Source organism: Lutra lutra, chromosome X (genome assembly GCF_902655055.1).
Source record: "Lutra lutra chromosome X, mLutLut1.2, whole genome shotgun sequence".
Taxonomy (NCBI): domain Eukaryota; kingdom Metazoa; phylum Chordata; class Mammalia; order Carnivora; family Mustelidae; genus Lutra; species Lutra lutra.
In genome coordinates, this window is record NC_062296.1 from 47597749 (window position 1) to 47608456 (window position 10708).

General features: G+C 36.6%; 1 long non-coding RNA gene across 6 annotated transcripts in view; it reads left to right on the top strand.

Annotated features, from left to right (window-relative positions):
• The window catches only part of LOC125091581 (uncharacterized), a 30839-nt gene extending 20729 nt beyond the window's left edge, over positions 1-10110 (top strand). The window contains exons 3-7 of one of the 6 annotated variants that reach the window (XR_007124713.1): positions 743-951; positions 1219-1469; positions 1963-2091; positions 3181-4469; positions 4851-9328. This is a non-coding gene — a long non-coding RNA (uncharacterized LOC125091581). Of the gene's footprint in view, positions 1-742; positions 952-1218; positions 1470-1962; positions 2092-3180; positions 9329-9764 lie in introns of those variants that run through there. The other 5 variants (XR_007124714.1, XR_007124712.1, XR_007124711.1 and 2 more) reach the window with 5 other exon arrangements.
• The last annotated feature ends 598 nt before the right edge of the window (positions 10111-10708 follow it).

A 10708-nucleotide genomic window follows, 5' to 3' on the forward strand; every position in this document is an offset into this window, starting at 1 on the left:
CATCTTCTTTATTGGGAGGGAGACAAACCATAAGTGACTCTTAATCTCACAAAACAAACTGAGGGTTGATGGGGGGAGGGGGGTTGGGAGGGGGGTGGGATTATGGACACTAGGGAAGGTATGTGCTATGGTGAGTGCTGTGAAGTGTGTAAACCTGGTGATTCACAGACCTGTACCCCTGGGGATAAAAATATATGTTTATAAAAAATAAAATTAATAAAATTTTTTAAAAAAATAGTGCTTTATTAAAGAAGCCTGAGGCAATGTGAAGAAGTCGTCTTAATCTATAAGGTCAGATCACATGGAAACCTTTCTTAGTGACTTGATGGCTCACTTGGTTGAGAAAACATTATTTCTACTGTTTTCAACTCCTTGATTTCTTGAACCCCACTATATTTTATGATGAGAATAGGATATTAATTATACACTCTGGAGAAATGCTCATCAGTGGTGACTGGAAAATAAAGCACAGTATGGGAATTTTGGTAATTACTCAGCTCTGAATTGCTCTTGGAGATGAGGGGAGGTGCAAGGAATGGAGCTGGAATGAATAGAAGAATTTACATGTTACTAGGCTTATAGCTAGGATATAGAGCACTAAATCTTCACCTCTCAATCTTCACCCATCAATCCATATGAAGAAAAGAGTAGACATGGTTTAATTAACTACTAGTTGCTAATTGGGACAGACTTTCCCAGTGTTCTGCATTTCAGTAACACTTTTCTTTGATCTCTTCTCCAGATCTTCCGCAGAAGAATAGGCTTGTTGCTCTACAGTGTTAGTGACCTGTTCCCCTTGACGATCCCTAGGTGGAGATGGGGCATGAGGATCCTCCAGGGGAAAAGCTCACTACCACTAGGCAGCAACCCTAGGCCGGGAGGTTCTATCAAGATTCTTCCCTGGTCCCAGGGAGGAAGATGAACTCTCAAAACCACCACCACTCTTCAGAGGTGTGTAAGTTGTGTCTCTAAAAGCATAATTAGTAGCTATTAATTTTGACCTTGCTTTATATTGCACATAGCTTTCCATTGAGATTGTTTCCATCATTACTGACTGTGTCTGGTTTGATAAAAATAGCTCCCTAACTAACCTGGGAAGTAACTGGGTGTGAAATGGGTGAAATGATGTGAGGAGAGTAGGAGGCTGCATGAGTTAGGATGTTTAGGGTGGGACTGTTGTGTGGTAGAGACTTACAGCTTAATTGTTCTTTCTTTTAGGAGAACATGGGCAACAACTGCCACATCTGTGACATTGATCATGGGGAGATCATCATTTTGGACCCTCTGGTCCCCAGAGTATTTCTTGAAGCCTTGCTGGGGAATTTTGACAATCATTTACATATGTCAAGATGGCTTAGGATGTCTTTGGGCTAAAACACAAAACAAGCTGTTTGAGAAGATAAATAGGAGTTGTATGCTTGTCGATTAATGGAACCTGACCAGAAATGGCACAAAGTTTCTGTTGTCAGGTAAGCTCTAAAGAACTAGGAACTTGTGTACTCTAAGTTGGTGGTAAGAGAAGCTGATTAGGGGGATGCAGGTTAGGAGATGGAGGTAACCATTTAGTAAGTAGTAAACCCTGATTATACGGATTTTGTACAGATTATTCAACCAGAAGACTAAGACTGTGATTGATGGTGTTTCTATGTTTGCCATAGTTTCCTATTCTTTTGAACAAAAACCCTGATTATACAGATTTTGTACAGATTATTCAACCAGAAGACTAAGACTGTGATTGATGGTGTTTCTATGTTTGCCATAGTTTCCTATTCTTTTGAACAAAAACCTTGTGTTAGTTTTATCTCTAGGGACTTAAAGGCTTCAGCTTTATGTATTTATTTTTATGCTTCATAGAGATAGTTTCCATAGCTCGTAAATTTGTATCTTCCCATAACTCTTGCACAGTACTCAGTTAATACTTCTATATGGCATTTACATGGTTTCCCCTCTCATTTTTTATAGGTCCTGATTGTTCTCTCTTTTCTGCCAAATCACTGTCTTCCCAAAACAGTGCAAAGCGCAAGAAAGTGGAACATACTGAAGGAAGATCAACATGCCTGGCACACTAGCATTTTAGAACAGCAGAATGAAGTAAGTTGTTGGTGTGGTGATCCTGTGAGGATCATTTTAGCTATGAGCTTATTTGTTGTAGGTTTGTATAGGGTGAAGCATGATGGTCTAACACGGAGGGGTGTGCATTGTGAGATCTGAGGATAACCAGTAACCTGTATTACCAACTGGGTTCACTGAAGCAATTCAAAGGTATTACAGTTTGCCTATCAATTGTGTCCAAGTAATTGAGTTTCACCTTGTCTCTTTATATTCACTGTGTAAATGTTTTGCCACTCTTAGAGGCCTAAACTGTAGAAGCCCAAAACATAAAGAGGGTTTTTTTTTCTTTTTGTTGAAAGGGTGGATCTTTCTCACCTCTTGTGAAAGAATATCTGCAGATTTAGTGTTAAAGGAAGCCCAGTCCATGAAGTTGCCATTATAGTTGTGAAGCATGTGAAAATGAAGTTCGTTTTTTAAGGAATGGGGAAAAGTAAAGATATAAAGTGAGGGGATTGACTAGGTGCTCTCTAAGGGCCCTTTATTATAATATTCATACATCTGTGGCATCTTGTTTGGCTCTTTTGGAAATCATTGTAAACAGTTGAAGCAGAATATTGAAAGGTTCACATTCTGTGTTTAAATCTTCTGCCACTCATTAGGTGTATGGTCTTTGTCAATTTAGAGTTTTTGGTTAGACTTGTAGGTGACAGTAAATGAAATCATGTATGTAAAGTGTTTAGTGCAGTTTGGTCCATGATAAGTTAAAAGTAAACTAAAAAGTTTTATAAGTTAATATGACACAATACAGGTGGCCACAAATACCATCTAATGGTAGGCAGAGTTGGCATGTTTTGGTTCTACGTAAGAAATTTGTAAGGTATAAGTTTATAAATAAAAAACATTTAAGTTGGTGGTGGTTCTTATAATAATTATTACTATTAGTAATATAAGTAGTATTAGTACTAATAATAGTTTATTTTAATTATTAATGTACTTTTTGGTTTTCTTTTCTTGTTTCCTTTTTGTGATGCTTCACATATGCCATTTGTGCCCCTTACTGTATCTTGTCTTTACTTCTTACCCTTTTCCTCTGAATGTCTGCCTTTGCTTATCTTTTTCACTCCTAAGTGTGTATTTCTTTGCTTGTCTCTTTCTTTCTTGAATCTCTTTGGTTGTCTTTATCTAAAATGTGTCTTAGCCATCCCATGATTCTCTTGCTAGTTTCTTCTCTGTGTATCTTTGTCTCATTCTGGTTTTTGTTCCTAAGAGTGGTCTGTGTCTTGTCTTAGATGTCTCTCTCTAGTTTTGTTTCATTTTGTTTTTTCAATTTGTTTCTGATTCTCTTTGCTCTCCTAGATCTGGCTCTTCTTTCTATGTTCTTCCCTTTTGGTCTCTGTTGCATGCTTGTGTGCTTTTTGTTCATTACTTGTCCTGCCTATACCTCTCTTCTTTTACTGTTGTGAACTCTGATTGTTGGTCTTCCCTTCCCCTTGTTGTTGTTGGTTTGACATTTCACCTTTTTCTCATTCTGGCTTTCCTCCTGCTTTTTCTACTATTATCTCACATTTCTCTTTTCTGTATATTTTTTCTATCTCTGTTGGGCCATTTTCTCTTTCTTTCTTGCTGTCTAAATGTCTCTTTGTTCTTTGTGATTTTCCATTTCAGCATTCATCTTTGTTCTTTGTGATTTTCCATTTCAGCATTCATCTCTGTTCTCTTGTTTCTTCTCTGATTTCCCCCTTCTGTTTACCTTTGAGTGTTATCAGCCTCTTTATATGTCTGTGTTCCCCCCTCTTTGACTTTATGCCATCCTCTCTCCTTGTATATTTTGTGCATCTGTGTGGTCATGTGTGTGTGTTTGTGACAAAGGGGTTTCCTAACCCCTTCCCAATAGGTACAGAGTGCAGCTATCAAAATAAGCATTGCAGAGCTGTTCGTTATGCCAGGACACCCTGTGAGATGGATGATCCAAGACCTATGATGGACAGAAGGTGGAAGGCCTATAATGGATAGAAGGCCCAAAGTAAAAAAACAAATGGTTTGAGACTTGAAACCTGAAGACAGACATGGAAAAACCCATGTTCCAAGATAGATGGAATCCTCAGGCTTGAGGCCATCAAAGCCCTGACAGCTGTGATGTAAAAAGGTGGCTTTTGTTGGATAGAACACCTGACTGAGTTGGATGGAAAGTTCAAGTCTTGAGTTAGATAGAAGTCCAAAGACCCAGAGTGGGAGACTGTAGGCCTAAGTGTGGGGACCCATGGAAGACCTGAGACCTAAGACACAAGGTCTAAGACTTCAGATAAAAACCTAAGATCCAAGGATGGAAAGCCCTAGACACACATAAAGACCTGGGATTCCTGCTTATCTAGATGGACAGAAGGCCAAAGAGAGACCATGTCTCAAGACTAAATTAGGTGGGAAGCTAGAAGCCTATGACACAGAATTTGGGAAGGATAGAAGCCCCAAGACCAAAGGAAATCTAGAGATGAGAACACTAAACCCCATCTTTTTTTCTATTGCTATCCTGTCTACCCTTGGACATTTTTAGTTCTCCCTTTCCAGTTCTTATGCTTTTATTTAAGTTCACTTCTTTTGAGGAGCCCTTTTTGATGTTGTTGTTACCTTAAGATTACCTTTAGATTGGCAATATTATGCTCGGGCCAGTCTTAAGCCAGTTTTTATCACAGTTTTGAGCTATTAAGTGTTTATTTTTTAAATTTCCATTTCTCTTCACCTCCACTCCTTGAGAGATGCATTATAGGTAACATTGTATTTTGGTCCTCCCTTTTCCTTAGAAGCTCTAGCCTGATGAGCAAAGGCAAGCATCAGGCTGTTGGGGGAAAATGTCCCAGACTATCTAGAGGAAATGTGAAGAGATATTCCAGGCCAATGAGAAGAATTAGACAAGAAATACCCAGATGTGCCATACTGTTGAGAAGCACCAACCTGCAACACCTTTCTTCTTTGAGCTTGGGTGAACAGGATTCTTGGGGTTTAGGATTTCTAGTAATGGTTACAAAATGAATGATTGGGTCTGATATGGAGTGAGGCCCCAAGGAGACACTTTGAACCCCCTGCTTATAGTAGTGGCCTAATATTTTGGTAGATTGTGCCAACACTGCTCCTGGATTTAATACCCACTTCTAGGCTTAAAGGTGAGAGAACTTGGAACTATTTAGCAGGTTTAATCCTACCTTGATTCCCCCCCACCATCATTTAAATAACTGAGAATATATGTGAAAGCACTGTAAAGCACAGAAAAAAGAAGGCATTCTCATTAATAGTATATTGGCAGTCATGCACAGCTAACATTTAAAGTGCTCTGTCAGTTGTTAAGCATTATGTAAATCAGGAGTTATCACACTGCACATAAAGGGTCAGATGGTAAATACTTAAGGTTTCGTGGGCCATATGGTCTCTGACACATGTTTTTCTTTTACAACTCTTTAAAAAGGAAAAACTATTCTTAGCTTGTGAACCAAGTAGATTTGGTCTGGTGGGCCATAGTTTTTATCACCCCGATGTAAGTACTGGGGACTATGTGCTGAATAATAAAATCATTTCTGTGTGTTGGTCCCTGTGCACTCAGGATGCAATATTTATTCATAATTACATCTGGGTGACTTGAAGAAAAATACATGAATGTGATTTATAAACTATAAAACATTTAAAGATTAAAGAGTTTCAGAGTTGATGGATGAATATTGATTACATAGTATCTACATTCTACTGTACTAGACACTATAGATACAAAGATTAAAAGAAGCCTGAATAAAGTACTTTGTTAGTAGTATGTAATACCATGCAGATATTAGGAATTGTTTGATAAATGAATAACTCCTATATTTGTGGCTCTTGTGTTTCTGCTACTCTGGTAATTTTAAACAAAAATACAGTATTCCAGGTAGCAGAGAAGCAAATGCATGGAAACTGCTTTGAAACCATAAAATATACTGCAAACACAGGGTATTAAACTGTTGTGAGCACTTTACCATACCATTTTCAAAGGGAAAAGAAGTGTTCTCATCATGTAATTAAAAGTTTCAGATTGTGAGGTGCATATTAAAGTGCCTTATAAACTAAAGCATTATATAAATACCAGTGGGTTACATGTTTATGAGTGGATGAATATTAATTGCCTTTTATGGGCCAGTACTGTTTGGGTACTGTGAAATCTAAGATAATGCTTTCATGTAATAAGAAAGAGGTTTATGTCCTAGACTATTTAGATGTAAGGAATTAGATATTGCTTGTTTTAATCAAGACTTTACTGGTCATGTCAAATTAAATAATCACCAGTATATTTTCCCAGGTGAAAGAAAAATGTAATGATTGAGATTGCCTTTGCACTTTTTAAAGTGCTATATAAATCCAAGACATTAGCTGTTTCTGTGTAAATAAAACTTTCTATGAGATAGGCATTTTCTCTACAATATTCTCATTGTGTGCTTGACTGTGATGAAGGTTGTATAAATAGCTATACAAACTGAGGGCTTAAATACTTGTTGAATGAATGAATATCATCAGATGCTTACTAGGTAAAAATATTATAGGCAGTAAAGAGATACACAGACTTATCATTTCATTGTGCTTGCAGCTGAGCATACGGCAATACATATGTAGTATTTTAGGAACTCTAAAGCACCATATAAGTGTAGCTACTTATTTTCTAATTTGGTGCTGAGTACTAGGATTATAAAATTATATCACAGTCATCATTATACTATGAAGAAAGTTGAAAAATTTTGAGGAAAAATTGTTAACTATTGAACACTGAATATAATATACAAAGGATTAAATATCTGATAAATGAAAAACTGGGTAATAATTATTATGTGCCACTCACCTTGCTTGTCATTGGAGATGTGAAGATAAATCATCTTTATTGTGTCCTGGGTAGCAGCAGATAACACATAAATCAATTTATAAGTTTTGAACTGCCATACATATAAAACCAATATCTGCTGTGTGAACATCGATTATTTTCTGTTATCCCCAGAGATAACAAGTGGGGATATAAAAGTTCATTATCAGAGATCTGTTCAAATTTACACAGCCTACTGTTCTATATAGATAAAAGGAAATAACTTGGCTTAATGAATGATTACTGGTTACTTTCTGTGAGGCTCTGAACTGTGCATGCCCTAGGATATGAAAATGATTTTATCCTTATGGTGTGTTCATTGGAGGAAATAAGGAAGTAGGTGGGAGATCCAGACTAGAAGTTACTTAAGCACTGCAAAGCTTATTTAATAAAAACATGGGGAAAATAGAATTGTGCCAGGAAGTATGCTAAATCCTGACCTCTGTGGAAAGATAAAATCTGAATCAGAGGTGTACTTGCTCCCTGGCCTAGCTGAAGAGATGGAAGATATTTTTAAGAAGCAAGGTGTTAACAGTTCTCTATCAGTCTTTAAAATGCTGAATGCTGAATGCGGAGATGAATTCAATCTACCCTGGCCTGGCTTGAGTCATTAAAGGAGTAAAAAATAAATGGCTCAGGAGTAAAATCAAATGGCTTTGCTTTTAGATTCATTTGATAAATAGAGCATCTTTCATGCGGAATAATATATCATTGTAGGTCTTAAGAGAAGTGAAATGGGCCAAGTCTAAAGTCTAAAGGGCATTAGAATACCTATTGATGAAGATAAGAAAATACTGAGTTTTGAGCAAATATTTGAGTGCCTGTTTTCTGGAACATATTATGCTAGATAAATTAGTTGAGTGGGTCTCATCCAGAAAATGCACATTGACATGCCTTAGATATGAAAAAAATAGAAAAATAAGACATGGTTCTTTTAATATTAAATGAAGAATTATTCCTAGTTCTAGAACGTCCCAGTATCACTTGCTCATTGAACTAGTTTAAATCCAGAAGGCTGATACAAAGGTGCTTAGGGCTTGTCTTTTAATTCATTACTTTCATATCTGTTTTTATTATAGATGAATGATTTAAGATGAGAATTAAGATGAAAGTACTGGTTTTAAAAATATTTGCTCACTGACCTGGCTTAGAGTCAGGAAGCAATAGATTTTTTTCCTACATTTTCTATATTTTGTGCAAAAATTTATTTACCCAGAATAAAGTATGTTCTCAAATGCTGAGAATTAAGAAATTAAAAAGTCCTAGGCCAAAATGTAATTTAATCTCACTAGTCTATGGTGGAAACACAAGAGCAAATTTAATGAGACTGCAGTTCTTTACTTGAAAAATATTATTGAGCAGCTGTGATATTAAGACACTGAGAACAAATGGCCACCTTCTCTTTGGCATGTTTTGTAGAGTGGGAATAAGAGGGGACTTTGTATCCATTCATACTAACACTGAAAGTGATGTTAAATTGGAGCAGATCTGGTATAAAATGCATTTAGTTTATCTTGGGGGTGCAGTAAAACAAAACAAAACAAAAATTGGAATGAAATTCTTCCTTAAATGGAAGTGTCTTTTTCAAGGTATTCTGTTAATTGCTAGACAGAATATGAAAAAGATCATGACTGAAAGAAACTTGATTTTTTTATTACCTTGGAGACTAGAATATAAGAAGTTACTGTTCATTCATTTATTCATTCTACAAGTATGTTTGAGTGCCTGTTATATATAAGGTTTTTTGTGTTTCCAGTTCTCCCCAGAGACATGAAAAAAATGAATGTTTTCTTAGAGGACTTTTAAAACTTTCCTTTCGGACTGTTTTCTGATTAGGGGCATGGCTAGACCCTTAATAATGTGGGTTTTAATTCTTGTTCTGTACTTCTTCTACCATTCTGGCCACTACAATAAGCAGGGTTTTCTATTGAGCTAGCTCATTAAGTGGGAGGAAGTTCCCTTATAGTAGACACTTTATTTTCCCTGGCCCATATCTCAGGAGAAATGGCTGTGACCACTGCTAGGCAGAAGGAGGGATGAAAAACAACTAATTCCCAAACCCCAGTCTCACTGGTACCAGCCTTGGGGAAACACTCATACTCAGGCCACAATAGGTTTTGAAATGCATTTATCAATTTTACCTGCTTTCTGATAGATATACTCTGCCTAAATAGATCTCTTTGAAGAATAATCTTCAGATGGTATATAACATAATGGGAGAGACATGATTTTTCTTTTGCAACAGGTTTGCAACTTAACCTTTAGAAATCTCACCATCAAAACATGTCGAAGAAAGGATCTCTTATAGTGGAATTATGTCAGTGAATAAAATGAGCTTAATTTTAGCATGTTTTAATTTTAAAAATAATAGAAATTGGAAGTAATTGGCAAAAACTGGAGGTAAATGATTAAAAAAAAAATCCTCATTCTAGTGCCCAACTGGGCTTTGACCTTTTCTATCTTTAAATCACTCACAAGAGGGTGGGATTAGGAGGAAGAGTGAAAGAGAAGGTCAAAGCATTTTGAAGGGCAGCCTGCTTGTGTTTTGGATTGGTTTTAAGAACATTACCTCCAAGTCTAACTAGGGGATTGCTTTTTTTTTTAGTTTAATTCAATTCCAATAACTGGTCATTGTTGAAATGAGGACACAGTTTGTTACCACTTACTTCTATAAGTTTTTGAGAAACAATTTTGGACTATATATTTATCAACTAAATTCTAACATTTGGCTTTTAATATGTGGTGCCAGCTGGATTCTGTAATGCTCCTATTTTCAGGTTGGGGTCGGGGATTACATTATTGGAAATTGGAAAGGAGAAAGTAACTAAAAAACTTCCTTTCACAGTTTCTGGCATCCTAAGACTACTACTGATAAGAATAAGAACATGCTGTCATCTGATTTTTATGGCATAAATGAAATTGTGAACAAAGCCGTCTTTAAAGAAATAGCCTCATCTCTACCTTTCTACCAAAAAGGGAATCTATGCCAAATACTCTGATAAATGGGAAGATACACTTGGACTTGAGAACTAATGTGAAATGCAGTATCTTTGAATTTTGAGTGTTTTGAAGATTGAAAAACCTTGCTCAGCGTGGGTGACCACAAAAACAATGTAAAGCCATCTACATGTCACAGCTGAGAGAAATTGGGGAATGTTGTCTAATGTCAAATAAAATGTACTGTTTTGAAAGTTTTGTATTTTGATGTGACAAGTTCTACCTCAGTATTCTTTTTTTTATAATTTTTTAAAAATTTTTTATAAACATTTTTATATACCTCAGTATTCTTAGGTACACTAGTAATTTCTCTCTTTCTCTCTCTCTCTCTCTTTTTTTTAAATTACCTTAATCATCCACCATGGATAAATGGTTTGAGGTCTCATTTCTTTATTCCTTCAGTGATTTTGGCCAGGGATACTGAGAAGTACAAACCCAGCAGAAAAAAGTGAGAAGCAGTGTGCCTGGGTAGCTCAGTCATTAAGCATCTGCCTTTGACTCAGGTCATGACCCCGGGGTCCTGGGATTGAGCTCCACACTGGGCTCCCTTCTTGGTGGGAAGCTTGCTTCTCCCTCTCCCACTCCCCCTACTTGTGTCCCCTCTCTCGCCCTGTCGCTGTCTGTCAAGAGAATAAATAAAATCTTAAAAAACAAAAAACTATTGAGGTATGGGGGTGGTGTAGGAGTAAGGCATAACAAAACTTTTTTGTAAGGACGTGGGAAGTAGGATGTATTCAGGCAGGAAGTCACATTATATAATTAAAGAATCCTGACTGGGTGAATGGATCTTTG